Source organism: Balaenoptera borealis, assembly GCF_965194805.1.
Source record: "Balaenoptera borealis genome assembly, chromosome: 13".
Lineage (NCBI taxonomy): Eukaryota > Metazoa > Chordata > Mammalia > Artiodactyla > Balaenopteridae > Balaenoptera > Balaenoptera borealis.
Window position 1 is genome coordinate 53,219,554 of NC_138870.1, and position 13,447 is coordinate 53,233,000.

At 36.2% G+C, this 13,447-nt stretch overlaps 1 long non-coding RNA gene across 1 annotated transcript in view; it reads left to right on the plus strand.

Moving 5' to 3' along the window:
- The window catches only part of LOC309609598, a 73,112-nt gene that overhangs the window by 55,102 nt on the left and 4,563 nt on the right, over positions 1-13,447 (plus strand). The window contains exon 2 of the long non-coding RNA XR_014233504.1: positions 3,650-3,702. This is a non-coding gene — a long non-coding RNA (uncharacterized lncRNA). The remainder of the gene's footprint in view (positions 1-3,649; positions 3,703-13,447) is intronic.

Genomic DNA, 13,447 nt, shown 5'->3' on the forward strand with positions numbered 1-13,447 from the left:
ATTTAATCACCTTACATCTTTTGATTGGAGTATTTAGTCCATTTACATTTAAAGTAATTACTGATAGGTATATACTTACTGCCATTTGTTAATTGTTTTCTGGCTGTTTTTATATTTCTTCTCTGTTCCTCCCTTCTTCTCTTGGTTTCTTCCATTGTGGTTTGATGGATTCCTTTGATGTTATGTTTAGATTCCTTTCTCTTTATTTTTTGGGTTTCCATTGTAAGTTTTTGGTTTGTGGTTACTATGAGGTTTATATGTTTCAACCTATATATTAGCCATCTATTTTAAGCTGATAGTCGCTTAAGTTCAAAAGCATTCAAAAAACACTACATTTTTTGCTCCCCCCATTAAGACGTATTGTTTTTGACACCATATTTTACATCTTTTTATTTTGTGTATCCCATAACTACTTACTGGAATGTGTTAATTATACCAATTTTGTCTTTTAATCTTCATTCTAACTTTTTAAGTGGCTGAACCACTGCTTTTACTATATATTTGCCTTTACCAGTGAGAATTTTCCTTTCATATATTTTCTTATTCCTAGCTGTGGCTTTTTCTTTTCTTCTTAAAGAGAATTTTTATCATTTTTTGTAAGGTCAGTTTAGTGGTGATAAACTCCTCAGATATTGCTTGTCTGGGAAACTCTTTATCTCTCCTTCAATTCTGAAAGATAACCTTCCATATAGAGTATTCTAGATTGTAAGCTTTTTTTCCCTTTTATCACTTTAAGTAGATCCTGCCACTCCCTTCTGGCCAATAATTTTCTGCTGAAAAATTATCTGATAGTCTTATGAGGTTTCCCTTGCATGTGATTAGTTGTTTTTCTCTTACTGCCTTTAAAATTCTCTCTTTATCTTTACCTTTGCCATATTGATTTTAATATGTCTTGGTGTGGATGTCTTTGGGTTCATTTGCCTGGGACTCTCTATGCTTCCTATACCTGGGTGCCTGTTTCCTTCCCTGAGTTAAGGAAGTTTTCAGCCATTATTTCTTCAAAAAAGTTTTCTGTCCCTTTTCTCTCTTCTTCTGGGACTGTTACAATGTGACTGTTAGTATGCTTGATGTTGTCTTGGAGGTACCTTAAACTCTCCTCTGTTTTTTTTTTTTTTTGAATTCTTTCTTCTCTTTGATGTTCTGATTGGGTGATTTCTAGTAGTCTATCTTCCACATCATTTTTCCATTCTTTTGCATCATCTAAATCTGCTATTGATTTCCTTTGGTGTATTTGTCATTTCATTCATTGCATTCTTCAGTTCTGATTGGTTCTTTCTTATATTTTCTATGTCTCTGTTGAAGCTCACACTGAGTTCCTCCATTCTTCTCCCAAGTTGGATGAGCATCCATATGACCATTTCTTTGAACTCTTTATCAGGTAAATCACTTATCTACATTTCATTAGGGTTTTTCTGGGCTTTTATTATGTTTTTTTGCTTGGAACATATTCTTCTGTCTCCTCATGTTGTTTGACTTTGGTTTTTGTTTCTATGAACTAGGTGAAACAGCAACCTCTCCTAGTCTTGAAAGAGTGCCCTTATGTGAGAGTGTCCCCTGTGTAGATTGCTTGCACCTAGCAGCTTTGGCAGGTTGTCTGGAGCTGGAGTGGGTACAGGCCAGAGGCAGTGTGTAGAGAGCACTGGGCCAAAGTGCCTTGATGGGGCAGCTGGGGCTGGAGTGGGCTTGGCCAAGAGCACATTCTTTGATTTGATTCTGTTGCCACTGTTCTGTCTTTTCTAAAATTTTATACAAATGGAATTGTATACCATTTAGTCAGTCTGATGTTAAAGATCATACTCTTTACCTGTACCTATTGCCTCTCATTAAAAAATAGAAAATGATAAAGTGAGGAGGAAGAGAGAAAAATATGGGAGGGGGTAAACTAAGGAATTAGAAGAGCTTTTCTGAATGCCACTTCATTCTAAACGTTCAGAAAAATAAATTACATGAAACAAGCAATCTTCTTGGTACAAAAACTTGTAATGAGTTATGAAATAATAAAAGGAAAATAATATCAAATGAACAAGATGTTATATCTTTTGCTCATTAGTAGTTTAATTTTGGCAAAACCAGTACACCCAAGCCAATGACACAAGAACAATTAAAATGAAAAATAGCACAGTCAGACAAAATTATTGAAAATGATGAAGTACAAAAGAATTAGTAGGATAGATTTCCTGCAGAGGTGTGTTCTGAGCCAGATTTTGAAAGAAGTGATTGATTACATTGGCAGGAGCAATACTCCAGATGGGAAGGAATATCATGAGCAAAAACCTGGAATCAGGAAATAGTAAACATGAGAAAATATTATTGATTTTCCTATTACTGTATATTTCTTAGCAAAGTCTTGAAATGACACTTAAAGTCTAGCACCAATCACTGCTCTTGCCTGAAAACTTTCCTTTCAGCTTGTCCCAAATTGAATCTCTAATCATTGAAAATGTTTTAGTCTGTGTCTTATAAATTAGCATCCTGCTGTGATTCCCAACAGTTTAGGGCATTCAACTACACTATTCCTGGGTGCAGGAATCATGCATATTTCTTCTGCTGCTCCCAAAAGTCCAGTACATTTTAGGACATATAGCAAGCAACAAATAAGACAAAATTTTGATTTATTAATAAAATCTAAGGACTTCCCTGGCAGTCCAGTGGTTAAGACTCCATGCTTCCACTGCAAGGGGGCTTGGGTGGAGTCTTACTGACTTCTCAAGATTGACTTGAGAAGAAGTCAATCTCTTCTCGGGGAAATAAGATCTCACATGCCGTGTGGTGTGGCCAAAAAAATAAATAAATAAGGGATTTTCCACATCTCACATTTAGTTCAGGGCAATTTCATTCTCTGTTGTGTTCAGAGTTTAATGATTCATTATTACAATGGACTCCCACAAATACAATTAGTAAATGGTATTCTAAGGATTCCATAGAAATGTAAATCACAGGTTCAATCTACCTTTGAGTTAAAAACAAGATGTTTTTCTTTATTGTAGCTCTCTTTGCCTTTGATGCAAGATCATTAGTCTCCATTTGGGGATATTTTATTCTACTCAGCATTATTCCCCCACCTAGAACATCTTAAAAATATACCCAGTATCAAATATCTATGTATATTAAAATATTCCTTTGATAAACAGTATTTTCAATCTTCAGACATATGGCATTACACAGACCCCACCTCATTTATCCTGGAATAATATGTGAATTTCTTTGACCTTATATGACATTACTAAAGTCCTAACATGGTTATCTGAGAAAACCCCTGAAATGGGTTTGGAAGATGATGTTTGCTCTGCATTTTTTGGAAGCAAAGGAAATAGCCTTACTGTCTGTGAATGTTCTCCTCACAATTAATGAGGAATGATTTCAGTGTTCCTGTATCCATGCAACTAAGGATAGCATGGCAGAAACAGCAATACATACTGACAAAAAAAAATCTCACTCAAACATGTAGTTCAAAGCATTTTTTTTTTCAGCTTCTTCCTGAAAATAGGAAGAAGTTCTACCCTGACTGCCCAAAACAAGGAAATTTTTTTCTTAGACTATTGAGTGCCACATCTTAAGATTCTCTATACTAAGGTCATAATTTTGAATGTTAGATGTTAAAAGGAGCTTAGAGATGCTTTCTCTTCTAATTTACCCTTCTCTTTTACAGATGAAAACTGAAGGAAGGTTCAATCACAAATAGTTATAAAAGGCAAATCCAAGGTAAGAACTAGATCCTGGCTCCTAATTCATTGCTTTTTTCTCTGACCCTATCATTCATCCAATAACCAGCTCCTTATCTGTAGATCATCTTACAACAGCAGAATATTAAAACAGTTTTTCTGGAACAGATTTATTAAGAGCCCCACCTCATCACCATAAACTCAAAGCCTTTTTTTCAAAGTAATGTTTTGGCAGTTGTTGGCATAATAGAGTTAGTAAAACCCAAAGACATAGTTTCAATCCCTGGTTGCATTCCTTACTAGCTGTTTGACCTCAGGCCATCGATTTAACTTTCTACATGCCTAGCATTATGATGAGCACTTTACATGCAATATTATTTCATTTTCATACAAACCCTATTTACGTAGAAGAAAAAGCTTCCACACACAAAGGTGCTATGAAGATAAATTGATAAGATGTATATGATGCAGGTAAGTGGTGCTCAGTATGTGGGTGTTTCTCTTCTTCTCTCAATAATTTACATATAACTTTGCTTGACCTCACTCAGTCAACAAATATTGAACATCTACTGTGTACCCATTGCTGTGATGGGTACTGTAAATGTTACATGAGCAATGGTTCTTGATCTCAAGAAGTTTATAGTATAATTGATAATGTGGACTTAGTATATGAACCAATTAAAGAAGAAATTCATATAAAAATGTAAAGTAATGGTTATAGTTAGTATACATTTAGTAGTTATTACTTATGAGACATTGTTCTAATTCATCTGTTTTAATTTATCTCCACAACACCCCTATGAGATAGATAATAATAGTTCCTATTTTTATGCCCATTATACAGAGAAGACACAGGGAGGTTAATTAAATTAACCAAGGTCATCCAGCCAGTAAGTGGGAAGCCAAGATTCAAACCCAGGTAGTCTAGCTCCAGAGGCCTTACATTTAAGTACCACACTTGATATTGAAAATGCAAGCAGAGATCATACAAAGGAAAAAGCAGCTGAAAGAAAATTCATAATGCAACTTGAGTAATCTTTGAAAGAAAATTCATAATGCAACTTGAGTAATCTTTGGATGCCTGGAATATTAAGTGAACTAAGAGCAAGAATTAGGATGTACCACAGAGAAGGAAGAGCATGAAGAAAGGATCAGCAGCAAGAATGCCCAGGGTGAGAAGCTTGGTACTCTTCCATTAACAATGATAATAGTAATATTTTAAGCACTAATTATATGCCAGGAAGTTTGCTAAGTGTTTTCCATGAACTATTTCATTTCATCTATACAATACCTTATAGAGGTAGATATTCTTATTTTCCCAATTGTTATTAGGAACTCAAAGTTCAGAGTGTTGAAGTAACCTCTTTACAGTCAGAGTTGAGACACAACTCTTAATCATTATATCATATTCCAAGAAAATTGACCCACTGGGTGGTTTATTAGCCATAAAATGGAGTATGTAGCACTCAGGAGAAGATAATCACAATCATATCTTTAACCATTTTCATCTAACTTGGAGAGCAAGCTGATTAAACTTAGCCACAGAACATGCACAGACCTGGATTGTCTTCATAGGGAGAAAATTCTAAGGAAAAATGTCAACTTGGAGAGTACTCAGAAGGTATTAACTGGCCTAAAAGACATATATGCAACCTCACAAGTCACAAAGTTACAAAAATGCAGCAGTGTATTACTTCACTTTGGATCAAATTCAGTTGTACAGTCTTAATTTCCAATCTTAAGAGCTCAATGTTCTGCCAGCAAATGAAACCTTTCAAAAGGGACCATATATTCTCCTTGACACAACCCAGATATCTTCTGGAGCATATGGGTGGCAGGAATGTTTTAAAATTATTTTGCCAAAGTGCTCAGAGAAGACCTTCTAAAATCATCTCATTCAAAGCACTCTTATTCTCTGTTCCTCCAGCTCTTATTTACTCTGCAATTTCATTTAGTATTTATGAAAAAAATAATATGTAATTTCTCACAAATGCTTTGTGTATGTAGATTGGATCTCAGTAGACTAAGCCCTTTGAAGGTAGAGACTATGGGTGCTAGTCATTTGAGCACAAATAGAACCCTTTCTTCAGGGCAACTTTCACACATGTCTGGTGTCCTGCTTTTTATGTCTGGTACCCTGGTTTTTGTGGCTGCCACCCAAGGAGCACACCTGGATCACCTGGCTCTGATGGCTAGGAGGACTTTTGTTCCTGGGTCTCATGGGACTGTAACAATCAGAGAGACAGTTCTCAGCAGTCTACCACCCCCACCCAGGGCACTGGAAAAGAAGCTGATTTGCTTGTCCTGGAGCTTCAGCCTGAGGTGGAGGCTTCATGTTGCACACACTTCTAGAGGCCTATTGAGGTGCTCTCAGGGAACGTAGGCTGGGGGGAACGCTATCTTTGCATTCTCCCTCTGCCTCAATACTGCTTACTGGTATGCCCAGAAAGTAGCTTATACACTTATCTAGAGCCCCAGTTTTTGTGACTGTCATCCAGGGGACACCTCCAGATCGCCTGGCTCTGGTGGCCAGCAGGGCTTTCACTTGCAGTCCCACAGGACTGATATATATTTGTATGCTTTAAAAATACTGCTGCCTGAGGGTCTGGCTTCCAATCAGCCTGAATCTAGGTGCTGATTGTGATCTTCTTCTTTGGGAAACTGACAGGCCTTGGGAGCTATGAAAAATAAAATAGGTGGCTTGGACAATCATAAAAGTTTGAGACACAACCAAGAGTTAGGAGAAGGTTAAATGATAAGTTTCATCTTCTACACAAGGCTACTCTTTCAAGACTGGGAGAGGTGGCTGCTTCACCTAATACATAGACATAAACAAGTCAAGCATAATGAGCAAACAGAGGAATATGTTTGAAGCAGAAGAACAAGATAAAATCTCATTTTTAAAAACCTTAATGAAATGGAGATAAGAAATTTATCTGTTAAGGAGTTTAAAGTAATGCTCATAAATATGCTCACCAAGGTCAGAAGGAGAATGGATGAACACAGTAAGAACTTCAACCAAGAGACAGAAAATACACGAAAGTACCAAATAGAAGTCACAGAGCTGAAGAATACAATAACTGAAATGAAAAATATACCGGAGAGGTTCAACGTTACACTAGATGAAGCAGAAGAAAGGATCAGTGAACTCAAAGACAGGGTTGTGGAACTCACTGAATCCGAGCAACAAAAAGAAAAAAAAATTTTTAAAAGTGCAGATAGCTTAGGGGACTTATGGGACAATATCAAGCATACTAACTTTCATGTTATAGAGGTCCTAGAAGGAGAAGAGATCGAGAAAAGGGCAGAAAACTTATTTGAAGAAATAATGGCTGTAAACTTCCCTTACCTGGGGAAGGAAACAGGCATCAAGATCCAGGAAACCCAGAGAGTTCCAAATAAAAGGAACCCAAAGCCCCCAAAAGGTTCATTTTTGTCAAGAGTGTTGCAAAATCCCTTCCTATGTGGAAATTCTCTGTGTTTAGTGACTTATTTACTTGTTGCTCTTCTGGACCTTGACTCTGTTGTTTCTGACAGAATGCAAGATAGTATGGCACAGGGGTTCATAGCTTAAGCTCCAGAGTAAGATCTCTCTGTGTTTGTCCACTTACTAGCTGTGAGATCTTGGGCAAGGAAGGAAAATTACTAAGTTTTAACTCTCTAAGCCTTTGTTTGCACTACCAAACATTGATAGTTCTTTAGGACTGTGTAGATGATTCAGTGATATAATGCATATGAAGTGTTTAATAGCCTTGTTAAAAAAAGGCTCAAAATATGGTAGCCAGTAATAATCATGGTAGGAGTAGAATATTTCATATAAATTAAAATGTAACAATCCTACACTGATCCAAGATATAGACCTAATGTCAATGTTTTGCTCTTCTTGGAGCTTCTGGGGCTGGTGATCCTCTGCATTTAATGACAGCTTTTTAATGAGGAAACAGCCTCTGGGTAGCAGTTCTTTGAAATCATTTACTCACTAAATTTGTTTTTTAGTTACTTTATGTGGGCTACTATGCTACTGCATTAGAGTAGTAGGTCTCGAAATCTATTGTGCATATAATCTGGAGAGTGCCTTTAAAAGATAGATTTCAAGGCCTACCCCAGATATTCTAAGTCAGCAGTTCCGAATTTTTGTCCAAGTTTCATGCTGCAAACACTGACTTAGAGATTCTATGTCAATTGTTATTTCATTCTATTTTATTATTAAATTATATTAACCCAAAGTAGTTTTATAATGCACATCAACAGCTATTACAATTTTGTTATTCATTTCTACTGAAATTATCACTGAAATTCTGATACTTAAGCTGTTATTATGAATTCATGTCAGCTCATCATACTTAATTTCTATCTTATTGTTGCAAATGACATTAATTCACAACTCATAGTCATCAATAAGAAGTTTCTAGTCTTCAGAACACCCTAAATCATCTTCAGTATGACTTTAAGCCTATCAGAAATTGTCCTGTTGAAAATCACGTCTATAAATCATCACATGGCTTTTTTCATCTTTTTCTTCCAGTTGATAGTGTGGATCATCCCCTTTCTGAAAATCTCTACTGTTTAGTCATACCTCATTTTATTGTGCCTCACTTTATTGAGTTTCAGGATACTGTATTTTTTACAAATTGAAGGTTTGTGGCAACCGTGCATCAAGCTAGTCTATTGGTACCATTTTTCCAATAGCATTTGCTCATTTCATGTCTTTGTACTATTTTTGTAATTTTCATATTTTAAACTTTTTCATTATTATTATTATATTTGTTATAGTGAATTGCGATCAGTGATCTTTGATGTTACTACTTCAATTCATTGAAGTCTCAGTTGATAGCATTTTTTAACAATAAAGTATTTTTTAATTAAGGTATGTACATTTTTTTTAGACATAATGCTATTGCACACTTAATAGTATAAAGTGAAGTGTAAACAGAACTTTTATATGCACTGAAAAACCAAAAAATTCAGGCGACTTGCTTTATTGCCTTATTCACTTTGTCGTGATGGTCTGGAACTGAACCCACGATATCTCTAAGATATGCCTGTATTTCTTTTAATAGCTAATATGTTTGAGCAGTTACTACTCAGTGCACCTCCTTGGGCACTTTCCATATATGATCTCATTTAATCTCAGCCAAATATGAAATAGTCCCTGAGTTGTTTCCCTCATTTGTGGTTAGGAAAATTGAACCAAAATGAGATGAATTTTCTCAAGATCATAAGTAAGTGGTAGAGCCAGTATTTGAGTCCAAGATTGTTTGATTCTAGATCCCATGCTCCTGGTTTTGACATGATTGGCTTTTGATTCCCTTCTTTTTCCTCTGGCTCCTCCTTCTTGGCTCTTCTTTGTCTTGCAACCTAAATTTAGTTAGTTCCCCAAGGTCTATCTTTAGCTGTCTCATCTTTATAATCTAACTCCAACAGATGATCAATAATCATTTCATGCACATTATCAGGTACACTGCATCTGATCACTTGTAAAACTTTGTGGTCTCTGCTTCTGGAATATCTATTTCACATTTTTCTCTTTTACTTCCCACTACCATGCTAGGTCACATCCTTATTACCACCCACCCATATTTAAATAGCTTCCTAGTTCCAGTCCTCCAAGCTTCTCCCATTAAACAAAGCCTCACACTGTTACAAGATCACTCTTCATAAAGCTTCCAACCATATCACTCCTCCGTTTAAAAAAATATATAAAATAAGTAAAATTAAAACCTTCTTCAATGATTCTCTATCGTCAAGTGCACTATCAGTTTGCCTTAAAGACCTATAAGGTTCTTCTATCCATCCCCCCTCATTCCTTGTACAAGTACCTGATTTTCTTTTGAGAGAACACATATCCCCTATTTTTAGTCATCTGTTTTGCTGAGATTTACTCCACTCCCAGTTACAGAATTAGATTCTGAATACCCCATTCCTCTGACACTCTTATTAGGGTTGGGGAAAACAAAAGAAAGTAAAGCAGAAAACTCAATCTTGTCAAATCAAAGGGAACCTCAGGAGTTTTGCTGCATATGCTGGACTCTCTTTTGCTAGGCTTGGTGCTATGATAATATGAGGCTTAGGACTGCTGCAGCCTTTTTATTCCAGTCAAAAGAGCCTGCCTGCAGATAGAGCACACATAGAAAAAGCAGAGCTAGAAAATTAGATCAGTGATGGTGCTGGAGTTCTAGATCAAGCTGAACCTACACCAGAGGATCTCCCCCAGGACCATTCAACCCATTAATTTCCATTTTGGTTTAAGTCGGTTGAGATGGTTTTTTGAACACTTGAAATATTAATATTCCTAACTGACACAAGACTTTACTCAGGAAGGTATCAATTTATCAATCCCTAACCATACCTGTGCTCCAGTTACATGTTGGTTCTTCATTCTTTGTTTTGTGTACTTCCAACTTTTTCACTGACCTCCCTTCCTACCTGCACCTCATGCATTCTTCAAGCTCCATCCCAAATTTTATTATCTTGTAAACTGTCAATAATTTTTTTGCAACCATTTTTGAGCAATTACTCCATGTACTGGACTAGAGGTTTTCCAAACGATTTCACTCAATCTTTAACAAACCAGTGACATTAGTCTTCTTATCCCCACTTTAAAAACAAAGAAATTAGGGCTCAAAGACGCCAACTTATCTACACTTAGGAAAGGGAGGCAGTAGATTGTAGCAGTTAAGAGCCCAGCTTCTGGCTTCAAATCTTGGCACTACCTGTGTGAACTTGAACAAGTTGCCTAACTTCTTCAACCCTCAGTTTTCTCATCTGTAAATCTGATATTATAATAATAATATTTTAGAATTAATAATAGGACTAAAAAAGATAACATGTACAGTGTTTAGCATAGTGCTGCCAAGTAGTGAACATTTAATAAATGTTTGATTAATACTATTCTTCAGCTAGTAAGTGTTGTAGCAGAAATTAAATCGTAAGTCTGGCTCTTTACTAATCATTATTCTATACTGCTTACCTTTCTTTAAATCCTTTCCTAATCTCCCTTTTCAGAGATGATCTGTATCTCTTTTGTACTTCCTTAATATATTAGTTCTCCCTTTATTATGGTAAGATTCATATTCATATGTTTTTTAACTGGTTAAATCCTTGATTATCTTCTTTTAAACTATAAATGTCTTAAAGTAAGGCATATGTTACTTCTGTCCTATCCTTTGCAGCACCTTACACATAAGGTGCTGAGTCAATAGCTTTTTATTGATTTGAACTGTTCGGTGATTATTAGAGAATATCAAACAGCTTCTTCTATGATAAGGAAATTCTAATTTTCTTGGAGGAGAAGACAGTATAAATAGAACATTTGATTATAGTGATACTCTTCTGAATATTTTTTAGTGTTTCAAATGATTACAAAAGACACTAGAGAATAAGTGGCATTTTCGCGCTCTATGAGAATAATCTCTGAACAAAACCAATCTTAAATAGTAAAATTATTATTAAGGTTAAAGCTACATTAAGTTATTTTTAAAAAGCTAAATGGATTTTGAAGCATCTTTTGATTTCAGTTAGACTCAAGTAATTTTTTTTTTAATGAACAATAGATTTTGATAAAGACCCTGCATAAATTCAAAATTAAATTACTTTGATGTCAATGGAACTTTAGCATACACTGAGTATAGAATTAGATTTGAAAAAATATAATGCCTAGTTATAGTAATAGCTTTAAAATTGCACTTTCCGGGCTTCCCTGGTGGCGCGGTGGTTAAGAATCTGCCTGCCAATGCAGGGGACACAGGTTTGAGCCGTGGTCCGGGAAGATCCCACATGCCGTAGAGCAGTTAAGCCCATGCACCACAACTACTGAGCCTGCGCTCTAGAGCCCGTGAGCCACAACTACTGAAGCCCACGTGCCTAGAGCCCGGGCTCCGCAACAAGAGAAGCCACCGCACCGCAATGAAGTGTAGCCCTGCTCACCGCAACTAGAGAAAGCCCGCGCGCAGCAATGAAGACCCACTGCAACCAAAAATAAAATAAATAAATAAAAATTTATTTTAAAAAAAAATTGCACTTTCCAAGAAAAATATATTGAGCCTCGGATTACACTAGAACTGAAAATGCATGCTGAAATAATTCAAACATATGAACTCTTAAAGTTTTGCAGTTTGTAATAGCATTTCATCTCTCAGACAACCAGGAGAAAAGCAGCTTTTAAGAGGGTCTCTATCTCTTTTCTTTATGCAAGGGCAGTCAGTAATTAAGAAAGCTCCATGAATTCTATCTCTGATCTTCTCCAAATGAGTGACCCTCAAATTCATTAAACACTGTATCACAACTAATTAACACCAGGTAACTTTCAGCATTTCGTAGATTAGATACAAATTTTAAAGTACGTGTAAAACAGAGGGTGAAGGAAATATCATTTTAAAATAACCATAAAACCATCTGTTTTGATTTACTCATGTTGAAGTGACTAATTTTCTCTGAAGATTAAATAAAAGGGTGTGGGAATGATTTGAGAAAGCATACATTCTTAACAATTGATCTTTCTAAATTATGGTTATTTTTCTTCTCAAAGATAATTGGAGCCTTTGAGTTTCCATAGGATAATGGCAGTCACATAAATTTTAATCTCTTTTAAACAACTTTCAAAAACCACACAGATCAACAAGGAAAGCAAACAAAATCACCCATTGCCTACTGCCCAATTAGAAGACAGAAAATACTACAGATTTATTCAGTGTACTGTACACCTAAATGAGGAATTTAACATCAGAGACGAGCAGCCATTGTCCTAGAGCCCACAGCTGGAATAAGATTGTAGGGACTGCAGAATGTAGAAGCCACTGCAGCAGGTTTGGGGTTGCAGTCATGCTGGAACATGGGTAACACCAATGAGGACACACCCAGAGGGAGAGTCCTTCCCTCAAGGAGAATTACCCTGCGTTGGCGTGTGGTCTCGTAGATCAGAGCTCTGGCCACTGGGGTGGGGGTGGGAGGTGGGAAGGGTAAAGGAAAGGGCCTAAAAGTGTTTAGGATGACAGAGGGCACCCTTGGGAAGGTTCCACTTCTAGGGAAAAGGGAGGATCTTCAAGTGGTGGCCCTTGTAGGCTTTGTGAAGAGAGGAAGAAAGCAGGCAAAGATAAGGACCCTACTAAAACAAAATAGTATTAAAGAACCAGCAGAAGAGAGATTCCCTCTCCCACAAAGTAGACACCATGTCTTAAAGAAACTGCCCTTTCTTGACAAAACAGAAGAAATTCCTCTTGAACTAAGAAGCCACGGAAGCCCCCTGTAAATACAAAATTAAGACTGTGTTTGCACTTTAAAGTGGCCAGATGGTTTTTTATTATTTTGAGTGAGTGGATGGACTATAATATGCTATGGGGCTAGCCCTGGTCTCATGCATCATCTCACAGAAGGGAACGTTCATCCCCACCAAATATATTTTAAGGAACAATGGAAGACAAAATATAGTTGATTTGCTTCTCAAGAGCTCTACTCATTCAGTGCATCAACTTTCAAAGATTAATTCAATGTAATAAATGTAGTTTGCTGAAAACAAATCAACAATGTTGAAGTTAATAACAGAAAGATTGTCTGTCTTGGCCATTTCTAGATTCGATCCATATTTGTATTGTAACTTCATGATACCAATACAGAGATACTTGTTCACAAAAGTAGAATGGACAAAATTGTCTTTAAAAATGTCATTGTTGGCTAGCTCAGAATAATATCACTTCACATATATTACCCTGCCAACCTTCATTCCTCAAATGTCGATTTTAATTTGTTCTCAATTAAATTATATAAATCCTTTTAGTTCAATTTAAATT